This window comes from Anomaloglossus baeobatrachus, chromosome 9, assembly GCF_048569485.1.
Source record: "Anomaloglossus baeobatrachus isolate aAnoBae1 chromosome 9, aAnoBae1.hap1, whole genome shotgun sequence".
Classification (NCBI taxonomy): domain Eukaryota; kingdom Metazoa; phylum Chordata; class Amphibia; order Anura; family Aromobatidae; genus Anomaloglossus; species Anomaloglossus baeobatrachus.
In genome coordinates, this window is record NC_134361.1 from 76,359,268 (window position 1) to 76,373,894 (window position 14,627).

A 14,627-nucleotide genomic window follows, 5' to 3' on the forward strand; every position below is an offset into this window, starting at 1 on the left:
CAGTGACGGCTCGGTGGGGGGGCGGCAGAGCTCCAGTCCTCCAGTGACGGCTCGGTGGGGGGCGGCAGAGCTCCAGTCCTCCAGTGACGGCTCGGTGGGGGCGGCAGAGCTCCAGTCCTCCAGTGACGGCTCGGTGGGGGGCGGCAGAGCTCCAGTCCTCCAGAGACGCCTCGGTGGGGGGCGGCAGAGCTCCAGTCCCTCCAGTGACGGCTCGGTGGGGGGCGGCAGAGCTCCAGTCCTCCAGTGACGGCTCGGTGGGGGCGGCAGAGCTCCAGTCCTCCAGTGACGGCTCGGTGGGGGGCGGCAGAGCTCCAGTCCTCCAGTGACAGCTCTGTGAGGGGGTGGAGCTCCACTTCTCCAGTGACAGCTCTCTGATATATAAATAACCTGCGTCTCCTCACTTGACCTGTCAGACTCGCTTTTTACTCCTTTCCAACTTACAAAACTACAACTCCCATCGTCCACTGCGCGGCCAGTTCGAGCCCCGTCCAATCCGAAGTGTTGCTTCTGCCAAAACCCCGCCCCGGGCCAGATCACGTGACGCTGGCTTGGGTTGTTCTCCTCTGGAGAGGTGAGCGGCGGTTTCCGAACTTCCTGTCAGGCTCAGCGGCCCTGGAGGCGGATCTGACCCGCACAGGTAGGAGCGAAAGTCCGGGGCTGAGACAGCTACCGGGGCCGGGGCGTCTGCTCTGTGCCGGTGCGGCCGGCTGCCTGTACCCTGCCGGGCCGCGGGAGAGGAGAGCAGGCGGGGCAGTGAGGAGTGCCCGGCGGTCAGTGCGGGACTCGGCTCATCACTGCCGTATATGTATCTTGTTGGGCGCAGGTGTTATTTCTGGCCCGTCCCGGCACCCGTCCATATCTGGAAGTGGTGGAAATGAGCGGAGGAGCTGTGTCCTGTGTCAGCCTCCCGGTATGGAGCTCCCCCCAGCCTGCGCCCCCCGGGGGTGACTGTGCCGTCCCCATACTGCGCCCCCCCGGGGGTGACTGTGCCGTCCCCATACTGCGCCCCCCGGGGGTGACTGTGCCGTCCCCATACTGCGCCCCCCGGGGGTGACTGTGCCGTCCCCATACTGCGCCCCCCCCCGGGGGTGACTGTGCCGTCCCCATACTGCGCCCCCCGGGGGTGACTGTGCCGTCCCCATACTGCGCCCCCCCATGGGGGTGACTGTGCCGTCCCCATACTGCGCCCCCCCCCGGGGGTGACACTGTCGTCCCCGTACTGCGCCCCCTCCGGGGGTGACTGTGCCGTCCCCGTACTGCGCCCCCTCCGGGGGTGACTGTGCCGTCCCCGTACTGCGCCCCCTCCGGGGGTGACTGTGCCGTCCCCGTACTGCGCCCCCTCCGGGGGTGACTGTGCCGTCCCCGTACTGCGCCCCCCCGGGGGTGACTGTGCCGTCCCCGTACTGCGCCCCCCCGGGGGTGACTGTGCCGTCCCCATACTGCGCACCCCCGAGGGTGACTGTGCCGTCCCCATACTGCGCCCCCCCGGGGGTGACTGCCGTCCCCGTACTGCGCCCCCCCGGGGGTGACTGTGCCGTCCCCATACTGCGCACCCCCGAGGGTGACTGTGCCGTCCCCATACTGCGCACCCCCGGGGGTGACTGCCGTCCCCATACTGCGCCCCCCCGGGGGTGACTGTGCCGTCCCCGTACTGCGCCCCCCCGGGGGTGACTGTGCCGTCCCCGTACTGCGCCCCCCCGGGGGTGACTGTGCCGTCCCCGTACTGCGCCCCCCCCCGGGGTGACTGTGCCGTCCCCGTACTGCGCCCCCCCCCCCCCCGGGGTACCTCATTTATTTGTTACTTTTTACTGTACATTTTTCATCTATTGCATGGTGCATGCTGTCCCTTTAGAGCTGGTTGGGTAAATTGGGGTGCCAGTCCTGTGGGGTGCACTTAAATAGTATAGGGCAGCCCACCTGATCTAATAGTATATGGACGTCATCAATAGGCTGTAAGCCAGACTCTGTATCTGTGTGACAAGTGCCCCATATAAATCTTGTCTGTGCCCATTTATCCCAGGAAGCCCCCCTCCATGGACAGTAGGATGTGCGTGGTTGTCTCATTATTTGGCACTTGTGCCGCCTCTGCCGTTATCATGGGCTCTGCTGCATTCTGTAGTGTTGGTGTGTTCCCCCCTTCCATATTCTCAGAATAATGATTCTCAGATTAGAGCCCCTATAAGCTGGCAGATTTTAACCATCTAATTCCTGTAAGTTGTTTATATTGGTTAAAGGATTTCTTACCAGAATAGAAATGACTGTCTTGTGTCCTCCTTGCATATAGTGTATATAGTGTGCGTATGTCCTCTGATGGGTCTGAATAGCGGGACCACTGGACACGGAGACCGTGAGGCTGTAAGCATGGCCGTTACATGTGAGATGCTGTGGTATGAGTGGGGATTCTTGGTGGAGGTGGGAAAACCTCGTAGACTTCTATTATTCAGTTGTCAGCCCTGGTGGACACCAGATACATCATGTAAGAGCCAGGGCCGACAGCTATATAATGGACTGCACTCGATCCCTTTCATAGCATAGTGAAAGTTTGCTGTATTGGTTTTCATTCATTGGTCTTAGAATATTGCTGAGTCGCTCTCCAACATTGCCAAGTCCTGAAGTCCGGACTCCGAGGGGCGCAGGGCATGCCAGAGGGAGACATGTCAGCTGTGTGGAGAGGGCACATCTGCCAGTGTTGATCTCTTCTTGTAATAGCTTGTGGTCTTGTGTATCCAGCTCGGCTGCTAAGCTATGCCCTACCTGATGAGGTTCATTTATTTTTCCTGTATAAATGGTGGAACATTTTTGTGGAGATGAACGGAGTTTTCTTATTGTCAGTATTTGTGTTTCTTGTTGGGTTTGTATACAGGTGTTTGCATCCAAAGTCCTTTCTATACTTCTTTACTCTTGCTGATTTTTTTTTTTATGTTGTATTTTTAATCGTCCGTCTTGTAAGAAGCACTTTTTGTACGTGTTTATTCTATTTTGGATCTATTTTTGCTTAGAAGTAACCATAGTGTTTTATTGCAATTGCTTGAGCTTTTGTGTTGTTTCACTGTGGTTTTAGACTTGGGGCTCGTACGCCTCCGCTTTTATCCATACCATTCTCTGGGCTCCACTGTAGTATCCATTGGTAAGGCATCAAGCAGCCATTGTTACAATCGGACCAGTCATGGCATCACTTAGACCCCAGTACAGCCACCGAGGTATCCCAGGCGAATCCGCGTCAGGAAAATGTATTGAAATGGTCAAATATTTTTCACAAATTTTCATCTAAAGTCAGATAGTGAAAAACCAAACACTTTTTAGGTTCTGCTGTGGAACAGGTTTGGATGGCCAGCAAAAAATATCTAAAATTTCAAGAAATAAAAAAAGATAATTCTGTGGCTCTCTTGTGATGTCCCCTGCTGGTTGCGGTCCAGCCCTGACCTCCGCAGTGACTTCTCCTGTTTGCTCACATATTTTAGAGGCCGTCAGGAGCGGTGGCGTGCGTGTGTGGCACTTCCTATTCATTTTATGGGCCCTATAAAAACATCAGATGAAGAATTCCTGAGACCCATAAATATGTAAATTCTCAAATATGTGAGACGGGAAAACCCCTTTAACAAGAACCATCATCAGTCATCGGGTGGAAAGGCTCCGATAAGGCAGCATTGCCCAACGTTTCTTTTCCTGTTTGATCTCCCGCTGTGTTTTTTTGGCCTCTGGCACTGAGCATGGTATGAGCAGTCGGCCAGGGGCTTCTGCTGCTCCACAGCTGCAAACCTGTCCCCCCTGTAGAGGATTGTATTCAGAGCAAATACTAGTGCACTTCCCACTTTCTAGCTGATGTTTGATTTCTTGGCTGCGGCCATTTATGGTTCCTCTCGAGAACAATAAAGCTCCTAAGAGTTGACAGATGTCGTAGTTTAGAGAGCGACACTTGTGCGCTGCTCCGATGCTCCACAGCCTGGCCCGGTTCTCCTATAAAATAACAATGATGTGAAAATGCAGTCTATTTCTTTATTGCTTCATTTTCTAAACCAAAGTAGACATCTCCCAATTATGTTATCAAAGCGGTGTCCAATCAATATGATTGACATGCACGTGCCGAGAGGTGCAGTTACAGGGATTTAAGCCTATGTCCTCTCGGTGGTGGTCAGTTTAGGCAAGGACCGCAGCGCTCACAAGTGCCACCGGCTGCTCTGATTACTGCCTGAGCGAACAGTTCAGGCCAGAGATGCAACTAGCCCAAACTCAGGCGTGCACCCGCAACCATCTTTGGTCTTCAGTGGGTCCTTTTTCCTTGAATACCCCCATATTTTACATGGGTGTCAGGTGCCCAGGCATTGATTTGCTCCAGCTCTCGTTTTGTATCTGGTTCTCCTCAGGCCGATTCGCTCCTCAACGCAATAGCTTTTATGGTTGCCTAGGCATGAATGGGTCACCCATAACCACTGCATTTCCCTTTTTTTTTTTTTTTTTGTTGTGGTGGGTACTATTGAGCCTAATGAAGCCTTCTAGCTATGTTAGTAGGTGGGTGGGGGGAAAGCACAGCACCGAGGAATGGTGCCAGTCTCGGGTAAGTTTTGTTTGTGGTTTTTTTTTTTTTTTGTTTTAGGGGAGGAGTGGTTTGTGAACGTCTGCGTCCTGGTGCACAGCTTGTGACACGCGTATATTAATATGCTAATGGGCGCGGAGACTAGTCTTGAGGACATTTTTCCCTTAGCTAGCTGGCGCACATAGCATGGTAGCATGCCCCTGTAGTAACATGCTAATGAATGCTTAGCGACGCCGCACATGCCTCACTCTTCATGGCGCTGACGGAGGATGGATGCGCACTATGCATGATACTGGGTAGCTGGGACTTCCGATCATGTGCAGTAAACTGATGCCAGGTGAAAGCTTCCCGACTTTAGTGAGGTACAGTGCACGTGACCGGAAGTGCTGGGGACTCCACATCATGCGCAGAGCGCATCCATCCTCCGGCGGCCTCCAACAGTGAGGTATGTGCGGCGTTGCTTCGTGTTCATTAGCATGTTAGTACACCCACATTGGCATGCTATGTGAGCCGATTAGCTAAGGGAACAAATGCCCTTGGGACTAGTCCCCGCGCTCATTAGCATATAATATACGATCTTAAAGAGATCCTTAGAAAAAGTATTTTTAATCTATGCTACTAGATACAGGGACGGTTAGGCAGGGATTAGCAATATGCACCCAGAACTGCTCGTGATTCTGGATGTATATTGGACCTGACAGGTTCCCTTTAAAAGGGAAGAAATGAAATAATCGCCCCTTTCCAGCTCCTTGCATATTTGTGCTGTTGATTCTTTGATACATGTAATGGCCGTTCTGTGTGATGCTTGCCCAGCAACCTGACTCTTATTTCCACAGTCCGGGACTATTTTTACCTGATTGAATCCGATCATTTAAATCCAGCAGCTTGGTTCGGTGGATTATTTCCAAATAGAGTAATATTTGTACGAGGCTTATGCTGTGAAATGTCTATGGAAGCTCAAAAAATCTGTTTAAAAGAACTGAAGTCCTCAGTGGTTGATACCTTTTAATGGCTAACTGAAAAGATGGTAATAATTCAGTTAGCCATTAAAAGGTATCAACCACTGAGGACTTCAGTTCTTTTAAACACATTTTTTTATCTCTACTGGCTAACACGGTACAAAGATATATTTTTACTTGTATGAAAGCTCAAGGATTTAGAGGTTTGGTGTCTATGTACAGTACAGGGCTATCGTCTGGACACACTCGTTCATGCAGCGCTTTTCCTTGTTCTTTATGGAATGTGCAGATTATAGATTCATGGTACAGGCAGAAAAACGACTCAGAATACCTCCCTTTTAGTCTGAAAGCTTTACAGCACTTTGGCTTTCTCTCAAGCAGATTTATCAGGTCATCACCTGGAATGGTTTCCACTGCACAGATGTGCCTTGTCAGGAGTTTTTGTGGAATCTCCAGGCTTCAGAAAGTGTTTGCGTCCATCAGGTGTGTTTTGCATACAGTGCTTAGTTCTAATCCACAACTGTTATAACTCTGAATATGGCAAGAACCACTCAAATGGAAAGAAAGGAGAGTCCATAATTACTTTAACACATAAAGATCAATCTGGAAAATTTCTAGAACCTTGAAGGTAACCTCAAGTGCAGCCATGAAAACCTTCAATTGTTACGATGAAACTGGCTCTTATGAGGACGGCACCAGAAAAGGAAGATTAAGGCTAGTTTCACACTCCAGTACAGTGTATACAGTTCAATGGCAGTGCAACAAGCTCCGGTCACATGCCGTCATGTGACCAAAGCATGTGACCCGTAAGTTGCCACGCTGCCATTGTACTGTATCACACTGTACTGGAGTCCGCCGAATCCGGCAATCCGGTGAAAAACCGGATGTGTGAAACTAGCCTAAGAATTAACTCTGCTGCAGAGGATAAGTTCATCAGTTACAAGCCTCAGAAAATGCAAATTGACAGCACCTCAGATGACAGCCCTCAACCACCAAATGTTCAGAGGCGACTGCGAGAAGACTGCCTTATGTGGTCAAATTGCTGCAAAGAAGCCACTACTGAGGACTGCAACCAAGAAGACGACACTTGTTTGGGCCAAGCAACAGAAGTATTAGTGGAAATCTGTACTGTAATCTGACAAGTCAAAATTTGATATTTTTGATACCAACAACCATGTGTTTTGTGAGATGCAAAGAAAAGGTGAGAACTGGTTTCTACACATGTGCTCACTGGAAAGCATGGAAGGAGAGGTGTGATTATGTTGAGGGCTTTGCTCTTGACACTTGTGATTGATCCCAAACTGAAAGCACCCTTACCCAGAATGATTTCTGCTTAGTGGGACCATTTATTTTTGTTGCAACAGAATAATAACCCAAAACACAAATCCAGACTATGTAAAGGCTATATGACCAAGAAGGGAGAGTGATGGAGGCTGCATCTGTGACGCCCCGGACTAGTCGGGTCGTCCCAGGTAGTCACACATAACACCACACCCCTCTCCCGATTAGGTAACACCAGCCAAACTAAAAACCTTGTCACCACCCTCCAGGTTTGATGTCCACACCAGGGGGGCGGAGCCAGGCGGTTGGCTCCGCCCACCGATGAGTTCACAGGCCTGGAGGCGGGAACCCCAGTAGTCAAGTTCAAGTTGACAAGAGGAGTTTTGACAGTGAAGGAGAGAGGTTGAGTCCAGAGGCAGACCTGCGCTCAGGCCTGCCATAGACTACTCCGGTGGCTGGGTCGGAGCCCAGTCGCCATTGGCATGGAGACAGACGGTGGTGGCCGCCTGCAGGAGACCGGGAAAACAACCGGTGGAACCGTAAGGGACCGGGACAGGGTAGTGGCCCGCTGGAACCGAACCGGGGAGCCAACTGGATACCGGAGCACCAGGCAGGGTACTCAGACCCAGTACGAAGCCCTGAACCGACAGGGCCGAGTCGAATTAACTGATTGCGGACTGGACTTAAGGACCTATCCCACACAAGTCCCTTTAGAAGACAACAGCCCAACCATACAGGGTAAAGCCACCGCCAAGGCATAGAAACCCAAAGGGCCATCGTCTGCGGGCAAACAGGCTCCTACGGCATATACAAGTCGGGGAGCGGACTACCGGTGTCTAGGCACAGGAGTCAAACATTTACACACAGGTGCAGGAGAAAGGCGGAAACTACCAACCTATTCTGGGAGCAGCTGCAGCCGGCTGCGGGCCCCGTTCATCACTCCGTTTGGTTTACCAGAGACTCTGGTGTCTTGTGTCAGAGTGAGTACACCAGCGCCATCAGGCACTGCACCGCAACACTTCACCCTTCACCCCGGCCCTTGCCTACCGGGCCCCGGGCCCAACACCCCCTACCTACGGAGGGGTCAACACCAAGCTGCGCCATTACACCGCTCCCGGGAGCCCCATACCTTCACCGCAGCGGTGGTGTCTACAATCACCACAACCCGTGGGTGGCGTCACGAACTATCATGCCAAACCTAAACACCCAAACCCCCGCTTGTAGCGCCAACTCCCTTGCAGAGCGACGTGACCCCCGGGTCCGTGAGAGGCTTGAGCCACCACCCGCAGTACGAGCACGGATCAGAGTGGCTCGGCGGTCGCAGCCGAGCCCGCGGGGCGGTACACATCAGACAACAAGACAACATGGCCTCCACATTCGCCTCACCTCAACCCAATTGAGATGGTTTGGGATAAGTTGGACAACAGAGCAAAGGCAATGCAGCCAAGAAATGCTCTGCACCTCTGGGAATACCTTCAAGACTTCTGGAAAACGATTTCTGGTGGTGAGTGGGCACTACCATGCTCGGGTGCTCTGTACTTGATAAGAGCAGTCGCATGTCAGATGGGCAAGAGTTGAGTATCTGAGTATAATGGAAGTGAATTGGGGACTTGAGCATTTTTCTGGGAAATCTTCTGGCGCAAGTTCCCCATTGACTTGATGGTAGTGCCCGCTGATCACTAGTCATAAACTAATGAAGCTGCTTGAGAGCAATACAAGGGTGTGTAAAGCTGTCATCAGGGTAAAAGGGGGGCACTTTGGGGAAAATACAACCTGATTTAATTCATGCATGTTCTCTTTTGGATTTGACGCCTTTAGTCTGAATCTACAGTGTGCACTTTCCAATGAAAAAGAAGGAAACCCATGGCATGAACAGGTGTGTCCAAACTGACTAACGTAATCAAGGTGTAATGAAACGTTCTGCAGCTTCCTCTAATTTATACTTCCAAATGACCTCCGACCTGCAATCCTATCTGTTAACATAATTTGATTGTAAAAATGAAAAGTACAATAAAAAAATACAACTTCCTAACATACTTCATACTTTTCATTCCATAGTTCTTATTTGAATAGCAATGTCTATTATGTAAGTGACGGTCAGATCGGTTTGTGGGACTGATAAACATTGTGATGGTAAAGCATTTTAAAGTATAAAGTTAGCACTTTTTCTACACTAAAATTAAATTAAGGCTACTTTCACACTTGCGTTCAGAGCAGTCCGTCACTATGGAGAATAGCGCAGTCCGTTAACGCACCGCGCTATTCTCCATAGACTTGTATGGACGACGCACTGTAACGCAAGTGTCAGCGTTGCATCCGCTGGACGACGCAGCGTCGTTATTTTGATGCTGCGTCGGGCGGAAGGAACGCAGCATGTAACTTTTTTTTGAGCGGCGGAAACCTTTATTTTTCACTGCGCATGCTAATTTTTTTTTTTTTTTTTAAATCACAGAAACTTTGTTTCTTGGTGGCCGAATGTTCAGTTGAGCGCTCGGCCGCTGGCATGTGAGAACACTCAGCTGATCGCCCGGCGGCCGGCTATTGAGAGCGCTCAGCTGATCACCCAGCGGCCGGCTATTGAGAGCGCTCAGCTGATCGCCCAGCGGCCGGCTATTGAGAGCGCTCAGCTGATCGCCCAGCGGCCGGCTTTTGAGAGCGCTCAGCTGATCGCCCGGCCGCCGGCATGTGAGAGTGCTCAGCTGATCGCCCGGCTGCCGGCATGTGAGAGTGCTCAGCTGATCGCCCGGCTGCCGGCATGTGAGAGTGCTCAGCTGATCGCCCGGCTGCCGGCATGTGAGAGTGCTCAGCTGATCGCCCGGCTGCCGGCATGTGAGAGCGCTCAGCTGATCGCCCGGCTGCCGGCATGTGAGAGCGCTCAGCTGATCGGCCGGCTATTGAGAGCGCTCAGCTGATCGGCCGGCTATTGAGAGCGCTCAGCTGATCGGCCGGCTATTGAGAGCGCTCAGCTGATCGCCCGGCGGCCGGCTATTGAGAGCGCTCAGCTGATCGCCCGGCGGCCGGCTATTGAGAGCGCTCAGCTGATCGCCCGGCGGCCGGCATGTGAGAGCGCTCAGCTGATCGCCCGGCCGCCGGCATGTGAGAGCGCTCAGCTGATCGCCCGGCCGCCGGCATGTGAGAGCGCTCAGCTGATCGCCCGGCCGCCGGCATGTGAGCGCGCTCAGCTGATCGCCCGGCCGCCGGCTATTGAGAGCGCTCAGCTGATCGCCCAGCGGCCGGCATGTGAGAGCGCTCAGCTGAGCGCCCGGCCGCCGGCATGTGAGAGCGCTCAGCTGAGCGCCCGGCCGCCGGCTATTGAGAGCGCTCAGCTGATCGCCCAGCGGCCGGCATGTGAGAGCGCTCAGCTGAGCGCCCGGCCGCCGGCATGTGAGAGCGCTCAGCTGATCGCCCGGCCGCCGGCTATTGAGAGCGCTCAGCTGATCGCCCAGCGGCCGGCATGTGAGAGCGCTCAGCTGAGCGCCCGGCCGCCGGATGATCAGCTGATCGTTCACAATAGTCTGCTGCTGGTAAAACTGAGAAGAAGAAGAAGAAAAAAAAACAACTTTCCGTTGTTTTGTACGATCTGTTGCATCCGTTGTGTCATTATATGCAACAAATCCGGTGCATCCGTCACACAACGCAATGCTACGGAAGCAGTCTAACGCAAATATGAAACTAGCCTTAAGGCTATGTGCACACGTTGCGTAATTGTATGCAGTTATGCTGCGATCTGCACCGCAGCGTAACTGCATGCGTCCTGCATCCCCTGCACAATCTATGAAGATTATGCAGGAGACGTGCGCACTTGGCGTATTAGAGCGCAGCACTTCGGCTGCTGCCCGAAGCACGCGTTCTAAGAAGTGACATGTCACTTCTTTCATGCGCTCTGCATGCAGGTCCCGCTCTGTCTATGGCAGGGGCTGGGAGGGGCTACATGGCAGAGCGCATGAAATCTGCTTTTGTTTCTGCAGCGATTTGAAGCGCACGCGTGCTGTTCAAATCGCTGCAGAAATTTCTGCAGGGACAGTACACAACGTGCGCACATAGCCTAAAAGAAACGGTACAAAGTCTTACAACTGCATCCATAAGGTGCAATATCAAAACATTAGAATGAGATTTATTTAATATTGTAACTGTCACCGAAAAAGTGCCAGAACTGATAATGAAAATTGAAATGTCGTGTGTAACTCAAATTGTAATTAATTAAAATTATTGGTCAGCTCTCCAAAAAAAAAAATCAGATCTGTTGAGCAGAAAAATGTGGCTTTTCAAAGGATGACACAAAGCCAGATTTTTTTTATTTTGTTTATTTTGTGTGCGTGTATTTAGCATTGCTGTGTACTGACCTACAGAAAATAAAACGTGAACACGCCATATGTGCTCTATAGTGGATATTGTAGAGACGGCAATATTGGTGGCAGCGGAGGGGCGACATATATAGGGGAAGGAGCAACCGGGGAGGAATAAGGCTGCTTTCACACCTCCGGTTTCTGCAATGCGGCACAATACGGCACTTTGCAGGAAAATCGCAACCGTTTTTTTTTTTTTTTTATTTTTTTTTTTGCTGCCGGTTGCGTTTTTTCTGCATAGACTTTAATTAGTGCCGCATTGTGCCGCATGGGCTCGCGTTCGGTCCGGTTTTTGCCGCATGCGGCAGATTTAGCCGATGCGGCGGCCGGATGGAACGTTGCCTAGCACGTTTTTTCGTGCGGCAAAAAAAACCGCATCGCGCCGCATTCGGACGATGCGGCGCATTTTTCAATGCATGCCTATGGCGGCCGGATGCGGCGCGATGCGGCAAAAACCGGATGGTCCGCAAAGGAAAAACTTATGCAAAGGATGCAGTGTTTTCACCGCATCCGTTGCATAGCTTGCACAGCCAGATTGAGCCGCAGAGCTCAAGCCGGATGTGTGAAAGCAGCCTAAATACAGAGGACCTGACCCACAATATCCCACCATGATGCTCAAGCCTGTGCACCAATTACGTTATTTTGGAAAGTTTGGGCAGAGATTTCTCTGCAGTAAAGCCTTGGATTTCTCAACGATACGGATCATTTTAATCAGCATCCTAGGGCCATTATACTCTGCCTCTAGTTTATAGGTTAAAAAGCGGCTGGTTATTTCCCTTTTAAGGAAAGGGGTTGTTTTTTTATTACTTTGCCTCACAAAAGGAGAACAAAATGGCGCCTATAAAAATTACACTTCCGCCTACAAAAAAAAAAAAAAAAGAATTACCGTATATACTTGTGTAAGCCGAGGCACCTAATTTTACAAAAAAAATTGGGAATACTTATTGACTCGAGTATAAGCTTAGGGTGGGAAATGCCACAGCTATTGGTAGTAATGTGCCCATATTGTCCCCTGTAGTAATGTGCCCCATCCACACGCACACGCACACACACACACACACACACACACACACACACACACACACACACACACACTTATTCTCACCTGTCCTCTGTTCCCGCGGTGTCCTCTTACCTACTTCTTGAGGACTTATTGCACAAGAGACCCCTCAGTGATGGTAGCCAATGCAGGAGCCACTGCTGTTGTCATCGACACTTTACTTCAGTTGAGTACTTTGCGGCGCTGCAAATCATTCAAGTGAAGTAAAACGCTGATGACTACGGCAGCGGCGACTCCTGCGTCGGCCGCAATCACCAAGGGGTTTATTGTGCATGCAGTCCTCAAGAAGCAGGTAAGAGGACACTGTGCGAACAGAGGACAGGTGAGAATAATTTTTTTTGTGGGACCCTCACTCAAGTATAAGCCGAGGAGAGGGGGGGGTATTTTCAGGATAAAAAAATGACCTGAAAACACGGCTTATAATAGAGTATATACAGCATTTATCTACATCGTTAACAAAATAAATGTGTGGCTTGTAAAATGCTGAGATGAAAAACTAAATACATTGTTAAAGGCATTTTCTAGTCTTTTAAAACCTCTGTCCCTTGGCTGTGGTTCTTTATTAGAAAGACTAAGGGGTACTTTGCACATTGTAGCGATGCTGAGTGCGATAGTCCCCGCTCCCGTCGCAGGTGCGATATCTTCTGATAGCTTCCGTAGCGAACATTATCACTACGGCAGCTTCACATGCACTCACCTGCCCTGCGACGTCGCTCTGGCCGGCGACCCGGCTCCTTCCTAAGGGGGCGGGTCGTGCGGCGTCACAGCATCGTCACACGGCAGGCGGCCAATAGAAGCGGAGGGGCGGAGATGAGGGGGACGTAACATGCCGCCCACCTCGTTCCTTCCTCATTGCCAGTGGAGGCAGGTAAGGAGAAATTCCTCGCTCCTGCGGCTTCACATACAGCGATGTGTGCTGCCGCAGGAACGAGGAACAACATCGTACCTGTCGCTGCAGCGACATTATGGTAGTGACAGACACTACACAGATCACCGATTTTCTATGCTTTTGCGATCGTTTATCGGTGCTTCTAGGCTTTACACGTTGCGATGTTGTTACCGGCGCCGGATGTGCGTCACTTTCGATTTGACCCCGACGAGATCGCAGTAGCGATGTTGCAACGTGCAAATTACCCCTTACTGTGCTGCTCTCCCCCATCCCAGGTCCAGCACCAATTCTCTGCCGCTTCTCCTGGTGTCAGTGTCTGCGGTGCGGGTCGATGTGACATTAGTGATGCAGACAACCGAGCCTGAGCGCTGCACCAGGGGAGGAGGAGTAATGCCCGATTTTGTCTTTTACAGCCGAATTTCTGTAGCAATTTTTTTTTTTTTTTTTTAACCTTGATCTCGTGTAATGCTGATAAATGTTTTTTTTTTTTCTAAGCTTCTGCTTGAAAGCTCCTGCCTTTGTCGCCCCTCACTAATGTGTCCTGTCCATTTTCTGGATAATTATGTTCTGAGGATCCTCAGACTTTGTGCGTGGCCGATGTACGGCTCACTCTGATAAGTGCGGCACATACGAATGTCGGGGCGGGCGCCGCACACGGCTATAATTTTCTCTTGCCGGTCACATAAATTGAATTGGCCTCCTCGTGCATGGCCGGCCCGTTCTGTGTCAGCCTCTCTCCCTTATTGCCTGTGTTGTTAGCCTGTTCTGCTCCATTGCCTCGCTGTTATCAATTTGCCATAGGGAATTTTTGAATCTTAAATTTGTTTTCCCTGCTCCGTGAGAGTCCAGGAATGGAATTATATCTATTTGTACTCTGTCTAGAATGATAAACTGCGCTTCATAATTGGCCCGCAGCAGTTTATTTTAGGTTTTGTTTTTTTTTCCCCCCCATGTTATAGAAATATTAGTATTTGACATCATACTTGTGACTGTCAGAATGATTCTGTGGGGCGGTGAGTGGCCGTGCCGGGCTTCATCTTCATTTACAGACCTCAACATGTACATTGTGTTTTGATCGTTTCCATTCTCTGGCTGCATTGAATGGCTCCATCCCAAGATGGCTGATCCACAATGCCTCCTTATGACCATTTTTTTTTTTTTTTTTTTTGGTCATTACTTTTAATTTTGTTTTTAGTTTATTTGCCACAGATTGTGACCTACGTCCAGATTCTGCAACTTTGGTCTGCAGCTTTTACAAAATTTTGGCCAGCCTTCTGGTTGTCAAAATGGCTTCCCTTCAATGGAACTACATGAATGGCTGTATATGCTCAAAACAACTAGAAATGTTACCTGTTTTGTTGTAATCCGATGTGCCATTGCTGAGGAATCGAGCTTGAAAGGGAATCTGTCAGCAGGTTTTTGCTGTGTAAGCTGAAGCCAGCATGCTGCAAGAGTTAACACAGAGAATTCAGGGATGCCTGTTTTGTCACAGTTCCATCTTATGTTTGTTTAAGCCACAGGACCCTTATTACGAGACTAGAAACTCGTGTGTGGCAGC

General features: G+C 50.8%; 1 protein-coding gene across 3 annotated transcripts in view; it reads left to right on the plus strand.

Annotated features, from left to right (window-relative positions):
- The first annotated feature begins 536 nt into the window (after positions 1–536).
- MTM1 (myotubularin 1) overlaps positions 537–14,627 on the plus strand; it is an 88,302-nt gene continuing 74,211 nt past the window's right edge. For 2 of the 3 annotated variants that reach the window (XM_075323790.1, XM_075323792.1), the window contains exon 1: positions 537–637. The gene's annotated coding sequence lies outside the window, so the exon portion shown is untranslated. Of the gene's footprint in view, positions 638–724; positions 911–14,627 lie in introns of those variants that run through there. The other variant, XM_075323791.1, reaches the window with a different exon arrangement.